Raw genomic sequence first — 12,521 nt, forward strand, 5'->3', positions numbered from 1 at the left:
AAATGGCTTGAGCATCTCCTACAGCTGTCAAAGTCGTTGCTTAGCAACGGCGTCTCAGCGGAGTGATGCAGTGTTTGTGAAAAACCTGTGACGTTATGGCGAAATGACAGCACGGTTAGAACGCCTCTCAACCAATCAGCTTGCGTGGTCACAACTAACTAACTGTTGTGTAATATAAATTACTGTATGTGCCAACCAAAATCCATCAGGACACCACCCTTTATTCCCTTCATATGCGCTAGCTAGCATTATTTATCATTGGCTTTAAAATCATATATCGAACTGATTCGAAGTGATTGCCATTTTGACTAAGCAAAAATAATATATTTGAAATATCCTTAAAGCGTTTCTGTGATATTTTTACTCAGGGAGACATTATTATGTTGTTTCAACACAGAAGAATCAAAACGTTACCCCCAGCTTCGAATCTGAGTGCCCCCTACTGACCCAGAAATGACCACTGTGCCAACCACAGTCTCCCCTACACAACACAAGAGCTTTTGATTTAAACCTCACTTACAGTAGAAGCCTGTGAAACGCTGCTTCAGCATCTGCCCATTGACTCCTATTACAAGTGTGTTTTGAGTCTACGCATTTTCTTTACCTTGTTGACATTATTGTCTGTGGTAACTGTGATGCAGCAGATCGAGATCAGGTTGAAAAACGTTGGAGTGTTCCTTTAAGGGCGTATCGCTGCTGTTGGAAGATGAATGGACCATGATGAATGGACCAAAAGAAACGGCCCAAAATGACTTGGAAAGACGTCTGGTTCCATTGACTTACATTAAAAGTTAAGTAGGTGTTTCCCTCCCCGGTAAAGTGACCATTTTGGAGATACGAGGTTTTCTTCCGACAGCAGTGATTCGCAGCTCTTCCTAAGCTACTTCACTTTTACTGTTGAGTCCACGGCCTCCAGCAATCAGCTTTTTTTTTTTATATATATATATTTCAAAGCGATGAATGGACCACCAGTATACGAAAAGCATTTGTCCCCTTATTCCATACTGTGGTCACTTCTGTAGCATGGTACGGTAGCTAAGAAAGGACAGGAGATGGGCCAGTTGTTTGAAAGGAAGGCCAGAGATGTTCCCAAGTGATGTGCTCAGCATGCTGCAGGTTCTGAATGTGCACAGAAGTGAGCTACAGTGTGCACTTAGTCTCAGATCAGATCAGCCTATGAGCTCTAGTCAGTTCTCATTCAGAAGCCCCTGAAGGCTCATCAGGTCAATCGGCTGTGTTGCATTAAGAGTGTAAAACAGTTCAAATCTGCTCAGTGTTCAAGCTGGAGCTGAGAAAGCTGGGTCCGCAGTAGCACTGTCCTGTGAGTGCTTCTCATTTGTGGTCCATGTAAAGGCCTCTTTGTTATGTTATTGGAAAGGAGTTTACAAAGTGCGCAAAATTTGATGGAGGAAGTTCTGTGGATGATAATGACAGTAAGCTATCAAGCGAAACATTTGTAGGCAATTCAATTCAATCCCATTCAATTTACATCCTCTTGAACAGACACACAACTCAAGAAATAGTGTACTGTATGTTTTACTGTACATATTACTGGCCTTTTTTAAGTGTATGGATTCTAGATGACAGCAGCCCGTGAAAGACATTGATGCAGCGTCCTTGAAAACAGAGACGCTCAGAATGTTCGATGAAGGCCTCTAAACAGCCTTCAGTGACGTGGTCTAGAAATGCGGCCCACCTGGACTGCAGCCTAGCTTTTAGAACGCAGATAAAGAGTGATCTTTTCCCGTTAAATGTGCTAGAGCACAGGTCCAGACTTTGAGTCCAGTTTCAGGTCCTGGATTTTGTAATTAATGGCCTTTAAACATTTGAATGTTTTCTCTGTTGGCCATTTATGACATTTGTGTGGGTTAATGTGCCGAAAACAGACATTATTTATTTTTGCACGACCACATTCCAACCTCTGTTTATCCGTTAGACCAGAGGTGTTCCAACGTTTTTCCTCATGAGGCCCCCTTGCCAGTTTTTTGAGAACTTGGGGCCCCACTTAACAAAAAACAAACTTGCCAATACGCAAACTACTACAGCAAATGTATTAAGGAAGTCAGGTCAAATCATCCAGTTTATCTAGAACTGTCTATTATTAATTGGTAAATAAAATAAAGTAAAATAAAATATAAAAGCAGCACATGACAGTAAGAACTTAATTTTAAAAAATACAGAGTTTATGTTTAATTTTTGCAATTTACACCTCAACTTGCAAGTTTCATCTCAAGTCTCACCCATCCCCCCCTGCAATTCCTTTATGCACCACTAGGCTGCCCCATAATTTGAGTACAGAACTTCTGCTTTAGAATGACGGTTTTGTTTGTTTGTTTGCTTTGTTTGTTTGTTTGTTGTGCTTTTTAATGTGCAGTTGAGACTGACAGATTGTTACTGTAACTTTTGATGAAAGTTATTGCGAACATATTTAGTTTGGAAGCATTTAAATTGGTCTATTCAAGGTTTAGGTTGGACAATGATTGTGTGTTAATCTGGTTAAGCTGTTTTAGGTCGACATCTGACTGGACAAAAACAATCATTTCCAAAATGGCCTGCTTTTGCAGTTTAATTCCCATATATGGGCTGTACGGAATGGAGAATGGCACGTTTTGAAAGTTCAACCACGTTTACGTACGGAATCGAACCCTTTATTTCTATGAAGTGAGCACAAGTCAGCGTTCCGTGAGCTCTTTAACAACAGTCAATGTAGTGACGAAATCCAGGACCAGATCGTGGATCCAAAGTGTAGATTTGAAGACCTCTGTACTAGAGAACAGCACTGCCGGCCAACGTCTTCGGTCAAACTAGACGAGCAGTAAACGTGTGTCGGTTGGTGCCACATTAATTTCCCTTTTCACCCGTTTCACATGACCTAAGAAAGTAAGACGTTCGGTGTAAACACTAAATGTGTTCACTGTAGGTCAAGACTGATGATTTGACCTGCATTGTGGCTACAAATATACAGTTCACCCCTGACGTGGCGGTGATGCTGACACTGTATGCTAATGCTAACTATGTCTCCTCAAGGCTCACAGTTCATACAGGCCAGGGCCTAAACGGGCATTCTGATTGACACGCCAGCACCACTCTGAGTCTTCTACTTTGGTCGATGACCGAATCAAGCAGCCAGGACATTTTTTCTCATTCAGAGTTGTTTATAGATAATCTAAGTGGACTGTATTCATATGTGGACAAAGCCAGTTCTGCCGATAGCCTGTCGAAGTTAAACTGATGAGAGCGCTGAAAGTGCGGTGCATTTTCATATTTTTCTTCTTCCTTTCTTCACTTTTTGTTCATGTAGAAATCCTGTGCGAGCGTCAAAGCGACTCCCTTGAGCGGCATTCCGAATAACTATACATTCCCTTAGCAGTGCACTAGTTAAGTGCCCTACTTAGTCAGCCAGTGTATTAGTGCCTTACTGACCCTAAACTCTTTAACATAAAAGTGCAGAACGGCTTCTTTGGAGCGAAATCGTGGAAGAGACACATTTGTCTTCCTTAAAGAACCTTTCAGTGGGTGGATCTTTAAAGGAATGTTCTGGTGTATGTCGCTCTAAGGCCTACCTGCCTTATCTAAAGCGCACAGTTCATGACCACAGACTGTAATTTCAACACATTTCCCTTTTCTTATCTTAGAAAGCCAGCAGAAATGATACTGACTCGGAATGCTTTTCCAGTACAAGTCAATGGGCGAGTCAGTTTCCTGCTGGTTTACTAAGGAAACTGTCTGTGGTAACTGACCACAGATGTGGCAGGTAGAGATTAGGATGAAAAATGAAGGAACTGTATGTTGAAAGGTTCTTTCGGGAGCCACAAATGGTTCTTCTACAGCATCACTCCACAGAACCCTTCGGGCACTTGGATCTATAAGAGTGTACTGAAGTTCTGGAACCACCCACTCTGCTCCGACACGGATTTCACCCCACAGCGGAATCAGATCTGAAGGCTGAACCGATCAAACTCTCTCCGAACCAATGAGTGGGTTCTTCCATGCTTCTGAGTCAATATATTTCAGATTCTCTTTTTTTATAAGGATTTTATAATATGCTAAGATGAAAATGATGCAAACTAAGCTCTGTCTGTGCAGTGGTTTGCATTACGTTACAGACTTGAGCTTAATTTGATACGAATGTTTGTTCTAATGTTTTGACTTGGTACTTTTAAATACCATAAATAAAAGAAACCTATGCATGCCTTTTATATTTACCTGTATATAAGTATACTCACGGACACTATAAGCTTCTGCTAGCTGTGTATTCGTAATAAGTGTGTTTTTGTGGCAGTGTTTCTATGACGACAGTATTTTTGCTATGTGTGGCATTCCATTCCGTATCTGCAGGTATCTGCCTTTCTCGCATTCCTCCGTGTTATTAAATACCAAATTACATTTCCAGCGTCCTGCTTAATTGTGTACATACCTTCTGTATATGCTTCCCCAGTGTATTGTCTTCTTTTTTGCCCAAACGACTATGTACGAAACTGTCACACTTGCCTGTTATGCAATAAAGCATTATTTTCTCAGTACGGTGGTATTTTCTTGGTGCTATATATGGCAGTTTTCTGCTAATTTTACTGCATTTATTTGCTAATAAATAACATATTAAATATGCCCTAACTTTTGCACAGGCCACATTTTGTTTTGTGTTGTTAAAGTCGGCAAATAAACAATAATCATGCCTTGCTTTCTCTTTAGAGGATGTGTTTACTTGGAAAATGAACAGCATGGTATTTGACCAGGGGTGCCAAAACTTTCGCCCCAAACTAATGTCCAGCAGAGGACAGCTTTACATCAACAAGTCCACCTCTTGGAATGTCGCCTTTTATTGTTCAAACTCAGACGCTGCTCTTGGTCTTTCGTTGGCAAACGCATTAAAGCGATAGTTCTGCAGAGGCTAATGGAGACTAATGGAAAATGATACCCCACCAGTTAGCATCGTGCATGCCTGTATCATCACACGCTTGCCTCAAAACCAGGTTGTTAAAAGGAAATTTCATCACCGTTTTTACATGATTAATCCGCTACGATGTAAACAGAGATGTTCGGTGTGAAATGTTTTTTGATTACTCTTCTTTACAGTGGTGGTGGTAGGAACCAGGGGTCAACATGCATCGTTTTAAAGGGGTGGTCAGTGTGGCCAGGGCCTTCCCTGAAATCTGATTGGCCAACCCAGATGCCTCCTCAAAATTTCCGGCATGTCATGGGCTTCCATCTCAGTGTGGGACAGGTGTCTGTTTTTATTTATTTTCTCTGTTCAGTGGCTTCATTGCTGCTCAATGACTATTGCTGTAGTGACTCCAGGAACCCGTGGGCTTCAGTTTCTTTGAGTTTGAATGATTTACTGAGGCAGCTGGGAATCAAATCCAAAGTAAAGGAGAAGTGTGTGCTTCTCTGAGTCACTATGTTCATACAACAGAGAAGCTTATCTTTTTACTACTATAAAACACCTCTGTTGGCCGACTAGTGACCCACTGGTATTCCTACCATAGGTCAATATCAATGAACCAGTATAGCACAGCTGCCAAGCTGCATACCGAATGTGGACATCCAGTGTTTTACAATCGCGGCTCAAGCTCAGCCAATCAGATTCAAAACAACGTCTTTGAAAAGGAACCAGTTGCATGATCCTCTGCACAAGTTGGCTTCGTATTCACTCGCTTCTTATTTTCCTTTTTTCGGTCCACCTTAAGCAGCGTAGCAGTTATTGAACAAGGTCGACTCCACGCATTTCGACTCTTAGAGTCATGGACCAGGAGTCGACTCCGACTGCCAGACGCGTTGGAGCTGAAGAATCGATTCTTTCGGAATCGGCTCCCATCACTACAGTCTAGCAGCGGTTGCGGGCCGACGCGACGAGAGGCTGAGGACGGGAGGCTGAAACTTTGTGGAGGGAAATCACGACTGCGTTCAAATTCAAGCTATATTTTCCTCACAGAGTACCAAAAAACAGCAGTTTCAGTCCTGTACTGCTTTCTCAGTCAGCCTAAAAATATGGGCATTTCTCCACAACCTCCGTCTGTTCTGAGGTAAACTAGGCTCGTATGGCTAACCCGGTTAACCCGGTTGTGGGGCGGGACGACGCTGGCAGCTAACCGCTAACAGTGGCTGCATTTAGCTGCCTAGCTAGCTAAAGTGGCTTTTGAGCAAGCAAATAATGTCGTGTACGATGGTGTTAATGTTAATAATTGTGCCAGTTCGGGCTGATATACGTTAGTAATGATGGTAGCGAACAGTGAGCTGGAATGAACAGTGCAAATGTGTTACTCTTACTTGGTTAGCTAACCTAGCTCGCTAAAGCGCCCACTAGCCGTTACTTTACCTCGATTAGCTAGTTAGCTAGGTTAGCTCGTTGGTAGTGTGCTCACTATTTTTAGTCAAAATAGCCTTTTCTGTTTGGAATTGAGCGGACAAATCTTCCTGTGTATAAATTTGAGCGTAAAAGTACCTGATAAGTGTACAGTTTATCAAAGTCATTATTAATATCACCAATTAAAATGGAAAATAATGATGAACATGAAAAAAATCACACCCATAAAAACCCTTACAGTCAAAAGATATGAGGATTTAGTTGGAGCGCTGTGAATGTGTAAGTATTAAAGGAGAACTGAAGTCTTTAGACACAGGTCTGTGGCAGCTCTTCGGTATGGCAAGCCGTTTTAGCTTTTAATCCTTTTTTTCTTGATATCAGGAATTCAATTTGAACGTGTGAAAATTGAGTTCTTACATGTAGAAATTCAGTTTTTGATATCAAGCCTTCAATTTACACATGTGAAAATGTAATTATTACTAGTAAAAAAATAATTTTTACTAGTAAAAATGTTATTCTTACTAGTAAAAATGTATATTTCACATGTAAAAATTTAGTTTTTACTAGTATAAATGTATATTTCACACGTAAAAATAAAATTTTTACTAGTAAGAATAACATTTTTACATGTGAAATTTTTTTTTACTAGTGAAAATAACATTTTTACTTGTAAGAATTGAATTTTTACTAGTAGTAATTCAATTCTTACTAGTAAAAATTGAATTCTTACTAGTGATAATCAATGAGTTTCCACATTATGGCAAGCCGTTTTCTACTGATGTTTTTTCTACTGAGGTTTATCTTAGAGTTAAGAAAATATTTAGGATATTTTGGCAACTTAAGATGTTTCTGTAATGTTTTCTTATCTGGAAATAAGATGAGATTATACACTTAGGAACTGTTGTTCTGCTGTTCTGTCCTAAATTCAGTCTTAACTGAAGTTGCCATGACAGCAAAGCAGATGTGATCTCAGACTTAAGAATTTTCTGTAATATATCCCCTGGTGTTCTCCTCTCCAGTTTCTATTCTAGAACATTTAAAGAACCTCATCTACAGTGACGCAGAGCTCGGATTTAGTGATAATGTTTTAGAGTCAGTGACGGAGAGCTAACACAGTAATATTCAAATTTTTTGCCGCCTCTGGTCAGATGATGTATTCTGTCGATTTGAAAATGTTGAAGTGAAAATACTTTCACACATCGTCTGCAGAGACACACTTCTGCTCATTCTAATGCACGGTTATATGCTAAATTGAACATATTGAGAAAAATTTAACATGAAATATCGTCTGTCCAGAAATAATGGCACATTTTACATTCTGTTTTATTTTATCTTGGCAAATAAATCATAATTATGCACTAAAATTGAAACGCACTAAAGTAACTGTAGAGGATGAATTAACTTATTTTCCTAATTTAGATTTTTTTAATATGTCTTTTGACTAGAGTGTTCAAACTGTTGCATACACCTGTATAAATTGGGACTATTCAACTAAAACATGCTAAAGTCCAAGTACACCAAATTTCTTGTTTACTTGAGTTCCAGATAAACAAACTGGCACCAGTTACTTTTAAATGCTTAACTACTCATGATCAGTCCAGGCAACTAATAAAATAAAACAAGACTCAATAAAACATGGAACAATCAAGTCTTTCCATAAAGTGAAACAAATTTAATTAAAAGTAAAACTGAATTAAAACAAAAAAATAATAAAATCTTAACTGAGCATTGTACCATCTTGCGTTCCTCAGCATGGACGAGGACTCTGAGGGACCTTTCATGTTGAAATAGCATTTACGAAGACAAATTTTGAGACAGATCTGTTTAGAAATTGGGGTGAAAAGCGTAGTTTTTCTCTGTTTAAGCACACTTTTCGTATTCACCTTTGTTTCAATAAGTCATGTTGTCGTTTCAATACTCAAATACATGTAAAAATCTGTGTCACTTTCAGATCTGATAAATATATTCGTGATTAGATAAACTGCAGCACCGAACGGCTACAGAAGCTGCACTGGCTCGTGTTTGTCATTTGGACCATTTTTTGTTGACGTCTTAATCAGCTGTGCTGTATACACATAGATGCCAGAACATGAAGTAGTTAAAAGCAGTTAGATAATCTGACCTGAACCAAATGCTTAACTAGCCTTTCAGTGCTGAGTCAGATCATAAGGTTTGAGAAAGGAAAGTGGGAAAAGGCAGCTGTAGTAGTTTCGCTGGTCTACATGAAATGATGTTAAACTGCTTTCCATTAAGATGTTATTTCCTATAAGAAAGCTGTTTTTGAATATGATTTGCTTAATCAAATTAATAGATTTTTTCACATGCTTTGATGAAGAATTGATAACACTTAATAATAAGACCTTAGTAAACAGCGACTGAAACTTTAATTGCTTTTGAAAGAAATTAGTCACATTTGATAAAGTTGTATTAACAGCTGGTACCATTTCAATTATTGACTATATTTTGTGTCATAATTTACTCAAATAACTTAGCAACAAACAATTAATAGTTATTGTGAATGGTGGAAACAATCATTAATTATAGTTTAAGTAATTTGATATTTACAAATCACAAATTATATAACTTTAAACATTAAGCATTTATTTAGTTGAAACTTTATAATGCATTTACAAAGACATACATTTATAAAATGCATTTGCAGTGCTTTAGTTATTTATAGTATTGTTGTACATTATGCAACAGTTCTGACCGCGCAAGCTGATTGGTCGAGAGGCGTGCTGTTATCTTACCATAACATCACGTTTCTTTTCTCAAACACTGCATCACTCCGCTGAGACGCCGTTGCTAAGCAACGACTTTGACAGCTGTAGGAGACGCTCAAGCCATTTGAACGTTTTTACTTCTTACTTTGCCACAAACAGAAAACGGACACTTAAGATCACATTTGACCGACAGCCGATTTGGTCCGACTCTGAAGACGAGACGACACTAAATTCCCAAACTGCCGTCACCACTGAGCAGCTTTTCAGTCGGCAGCTGTGACAGAAAAACAGCTAAACAACGTGGAATCAGCCAGAAATGAACCCAACACCATTCGCCAAACACAATGAGCTGTAAGAAGCTTTACAGACCGGCTGGAACAAAACATTAATTTTAATATAGCAAAATTTGACACATTTATGGCTCAGTCTGTACTTCTGAAGGCGAGGCTTACAGCAGACTGTGCAGCGAGTGAGCAGTCATTTACTGTGATGTAGCAACAAGCTGCTTGTTAAGGAACTATAATTTGGCAGAAGGAGCTGCGAACATTAAAACATTAAATGCCACATTCACAGCCAAGTTTATTAATTCCTTACTTTATTTAACTGTTGTATAAAAGCAATAAAGTACTCAAGATCATGTTCGGTTGCTTTCACAACCTTTGGCTCGTGTAGGTGACCAGATCGCAGCTGTGATGTTATTTCACAGTAACATGCTCCCTCTCATGTTCTGTTGCTTAGTTGTATTGCTGCTGATGTAAGAAAACAGTTTAGTTTGAATATAAGTTGGTGTAAACTTTAATACGGCTCAAAGCTTTAAAGCTGAATTTCACGAGTGAGATGAGCTCAGTTCTTTAACTTTTGATAAAGCTTTTAGTTTGATAGTTTTTCTCTGTAACTTTAGGGATTTAAACTGTAAAAAAAAGCAGCTCATCAGATTTTAAAAAACAATGACTTCATGTGATAACAAGCAATTGAACTAGTTTGATTCAACTTAAAATATACTTTGATGGAAAGAATAGTTCTTTCAAAGTACTTATTAGGTTGAAAGAAACTAGTTAGTTTACTTGTTGCCACATGAAGTCATTGTTTGGGGCAGTCGTGGGCTGGAAGTTAGGGAACCAGCCTCGTGACCGGAAGGTCGCCAGTTCGATCCCCAGAGCTGACAGCACATGACTGAGGTGTCCTTGAGCAAGACACCTAACCCCCAACTGCTCCCCGGGCGCTGCAATTGGGCTGCCCACCTCTCCAGCCAAGTGTGCTCACTGCCCCCTAGTGTGTGTGTGCTCACTGGTGTGTATGTGGTATTTCACTTCACAGATGGGTTAAATGCAGAGGTGGAATTTCCCCGTTGTGGGACTAATAAGGGTCACTTAATCATTAAGTAGATCTGGCAAGCCACTTTTTATAGTGTAGTTTGTCCTTTTAAATATTTAAATAAAATCCTTGCATTCTGCACTGAGACCTTTGGAGCTTGGGCCTGGAAAATTGGTTCCAGCGTTCACTTGAAATCTTGAATGTTTTTTTTTTTTAAAACTAGTCTGTCTTTTATTTAGATTTTAACAAACACAAATTAAACCAAGTTACCACACTTCTGACAATACGTGATTGTGTACTAACATGATTGAAATGTAGCAGAAATATGAAAATTAAGCTTAAAATAACTCGACTAAATGGAGTTGGAGTAACTTGATTTTTTTATTTTTATTGAACAAAGTCAAACATAGAGATTTGTTAAGGGTTTGGATTCTTCACTACAAATCATTCACGTGAAACCAATATCCACAATTAAATTATGTAAATCTAATATGTATGTTCTTTTTTTCAGTGAACAACGAAGACATAACTGTGGATCTGGCTTTGCCAATCTTTGTTTTTTGTTTTTTTCATGGTTTGTTGGCAAGATGTGGTGAAATTTCTGTTACATGACTACATCAATGTATAATTTTCTTGAACTTTGCAGTATTGACAAACAATTATGAAGCAACAGCAACAAATTTTTAAGTGTGATGAACTGCTTAGATTGTGTAAATGAACTTAACAATGAATCTATTTTTAAAATGTAAGAACTTGTCCTACATTATAAAGATCTGAGCCTATTGGAGGTGGTAAACTACTGAGGTCCTTGTGTGATCCTAGCTTTGCCCCGTGTCTCCCAGGTGTTCCTTGTAAGCAATATAATGAGAGAGGGAGTGTTTTATGGAAATAATATTCACAATAAGGTGGTTGAATTATTTCTTTTTGCAGCACCTTGACATAATTATGTCCTTCCAATGAGCGGAACACATGCATATGAACATGTGCATGTATCAAATCCTAAACTTGATGATTAAAAAAAAAAAAACATTTCCCCATTCATACTAATGCTATACAAAAAAAGAAATCAAAGATTTTCAAAGATGGAATCCTGGACTTGAATGTTGGCTTTAAATTAGAGATAATAATTTAGATACTCAGGCTGTGATTAATCCAGGTTTGTACACTGAATCTTAGATTAATCCAGGTTTAGATACTCAGGCTGTGATTAATCCTGGTTTGTACACTAAATCTTAGATTAATCCAGGTTTAGATACTCAGGCTGTGATTAATCCTGGTTTGTACACTAAATCTTAGATTAATCCAGGTTTAGATACTCAGGCTGTGATTAATCCAGTTTTAGATAATAAAGCTAATAGGAGCAGGAGCAGAGGGAGTAACAGGGATTCTGCAGCTGTGAAGCGATGTATTTAATCCTTGCTGAGCGAGGTTAGTTTGCTGTTCTCCTTGCTGCTGCATGAGGTCACCAACAAACCGTGTAACGCCTGCTAATACTTGTTGGTGATGTCCCAGAAGCTGATACTGGTTGTTCAGGGCCTTCTCAACTGCCTCAATATACACTGTAATGTTTGCAGACTGAACCAGACGCTTGCCGACGAGGCTAGTTGTGTAAAAAAAAAAAAATATATGGAGTGTGAGCAAAAAAACAGAAAACAAGTCATAGACAAGAACAGGCTTATAGATATGAAGAAAGGCTCAATACGCACAGCAGATGGTGACAGTACTTCACAATGAACAGATGGAAACAGACAGGTTAAATGGGAACACATGGGAACAGGTGAACATGATTAAAAGTCTGGAGAGGCTGAACCGTGATGGGTGGAGTCCTGAGTCATGTGAGGGAGCCAGAGGTTCTGGGAAATACAGTCCGAGGCCGCCCAGTAAGCTGTAGTTCCAGCCAGGCCGGAGGGTGGCATGACACCGAATATAATACATGGTTCTGTTAACTTACTATCATATGTTCAGCGAACTGAACTGTTTAAACACCCAGTTTACTTACATTTGTAAATTAATATTGTTGTTTTACAGTGGCATCTCTCTCTCTCTCTCTCTCTCTCTCTCTCTCGCACTTTCTCTTGCTCCTTCTGCTCAATTAAATCCATCCACCTGTGGCCACTCCCACCTTTTGTTTCAGAGTAAACAAATCTGATCTCAGAGAGCTGCTCTCTCTCAGTCTGCTA

This window comes from Pygocentrus nattereri, chromosome 4 (assembly GCF_015220715.1).
Source record: "Pygocentrus nattereri isolate fPygNat1 chromosome 4, fPygNat1.pri, whole genome shotgun sequence".
NCBI classification, from domain to species: domain Eukaryota; kingdom Metazoa; phylum Chordata; class Actinopteri; order Characiformes; family Serrasalmidae; genus Pygocentrus; species Pygocentrus nattereri.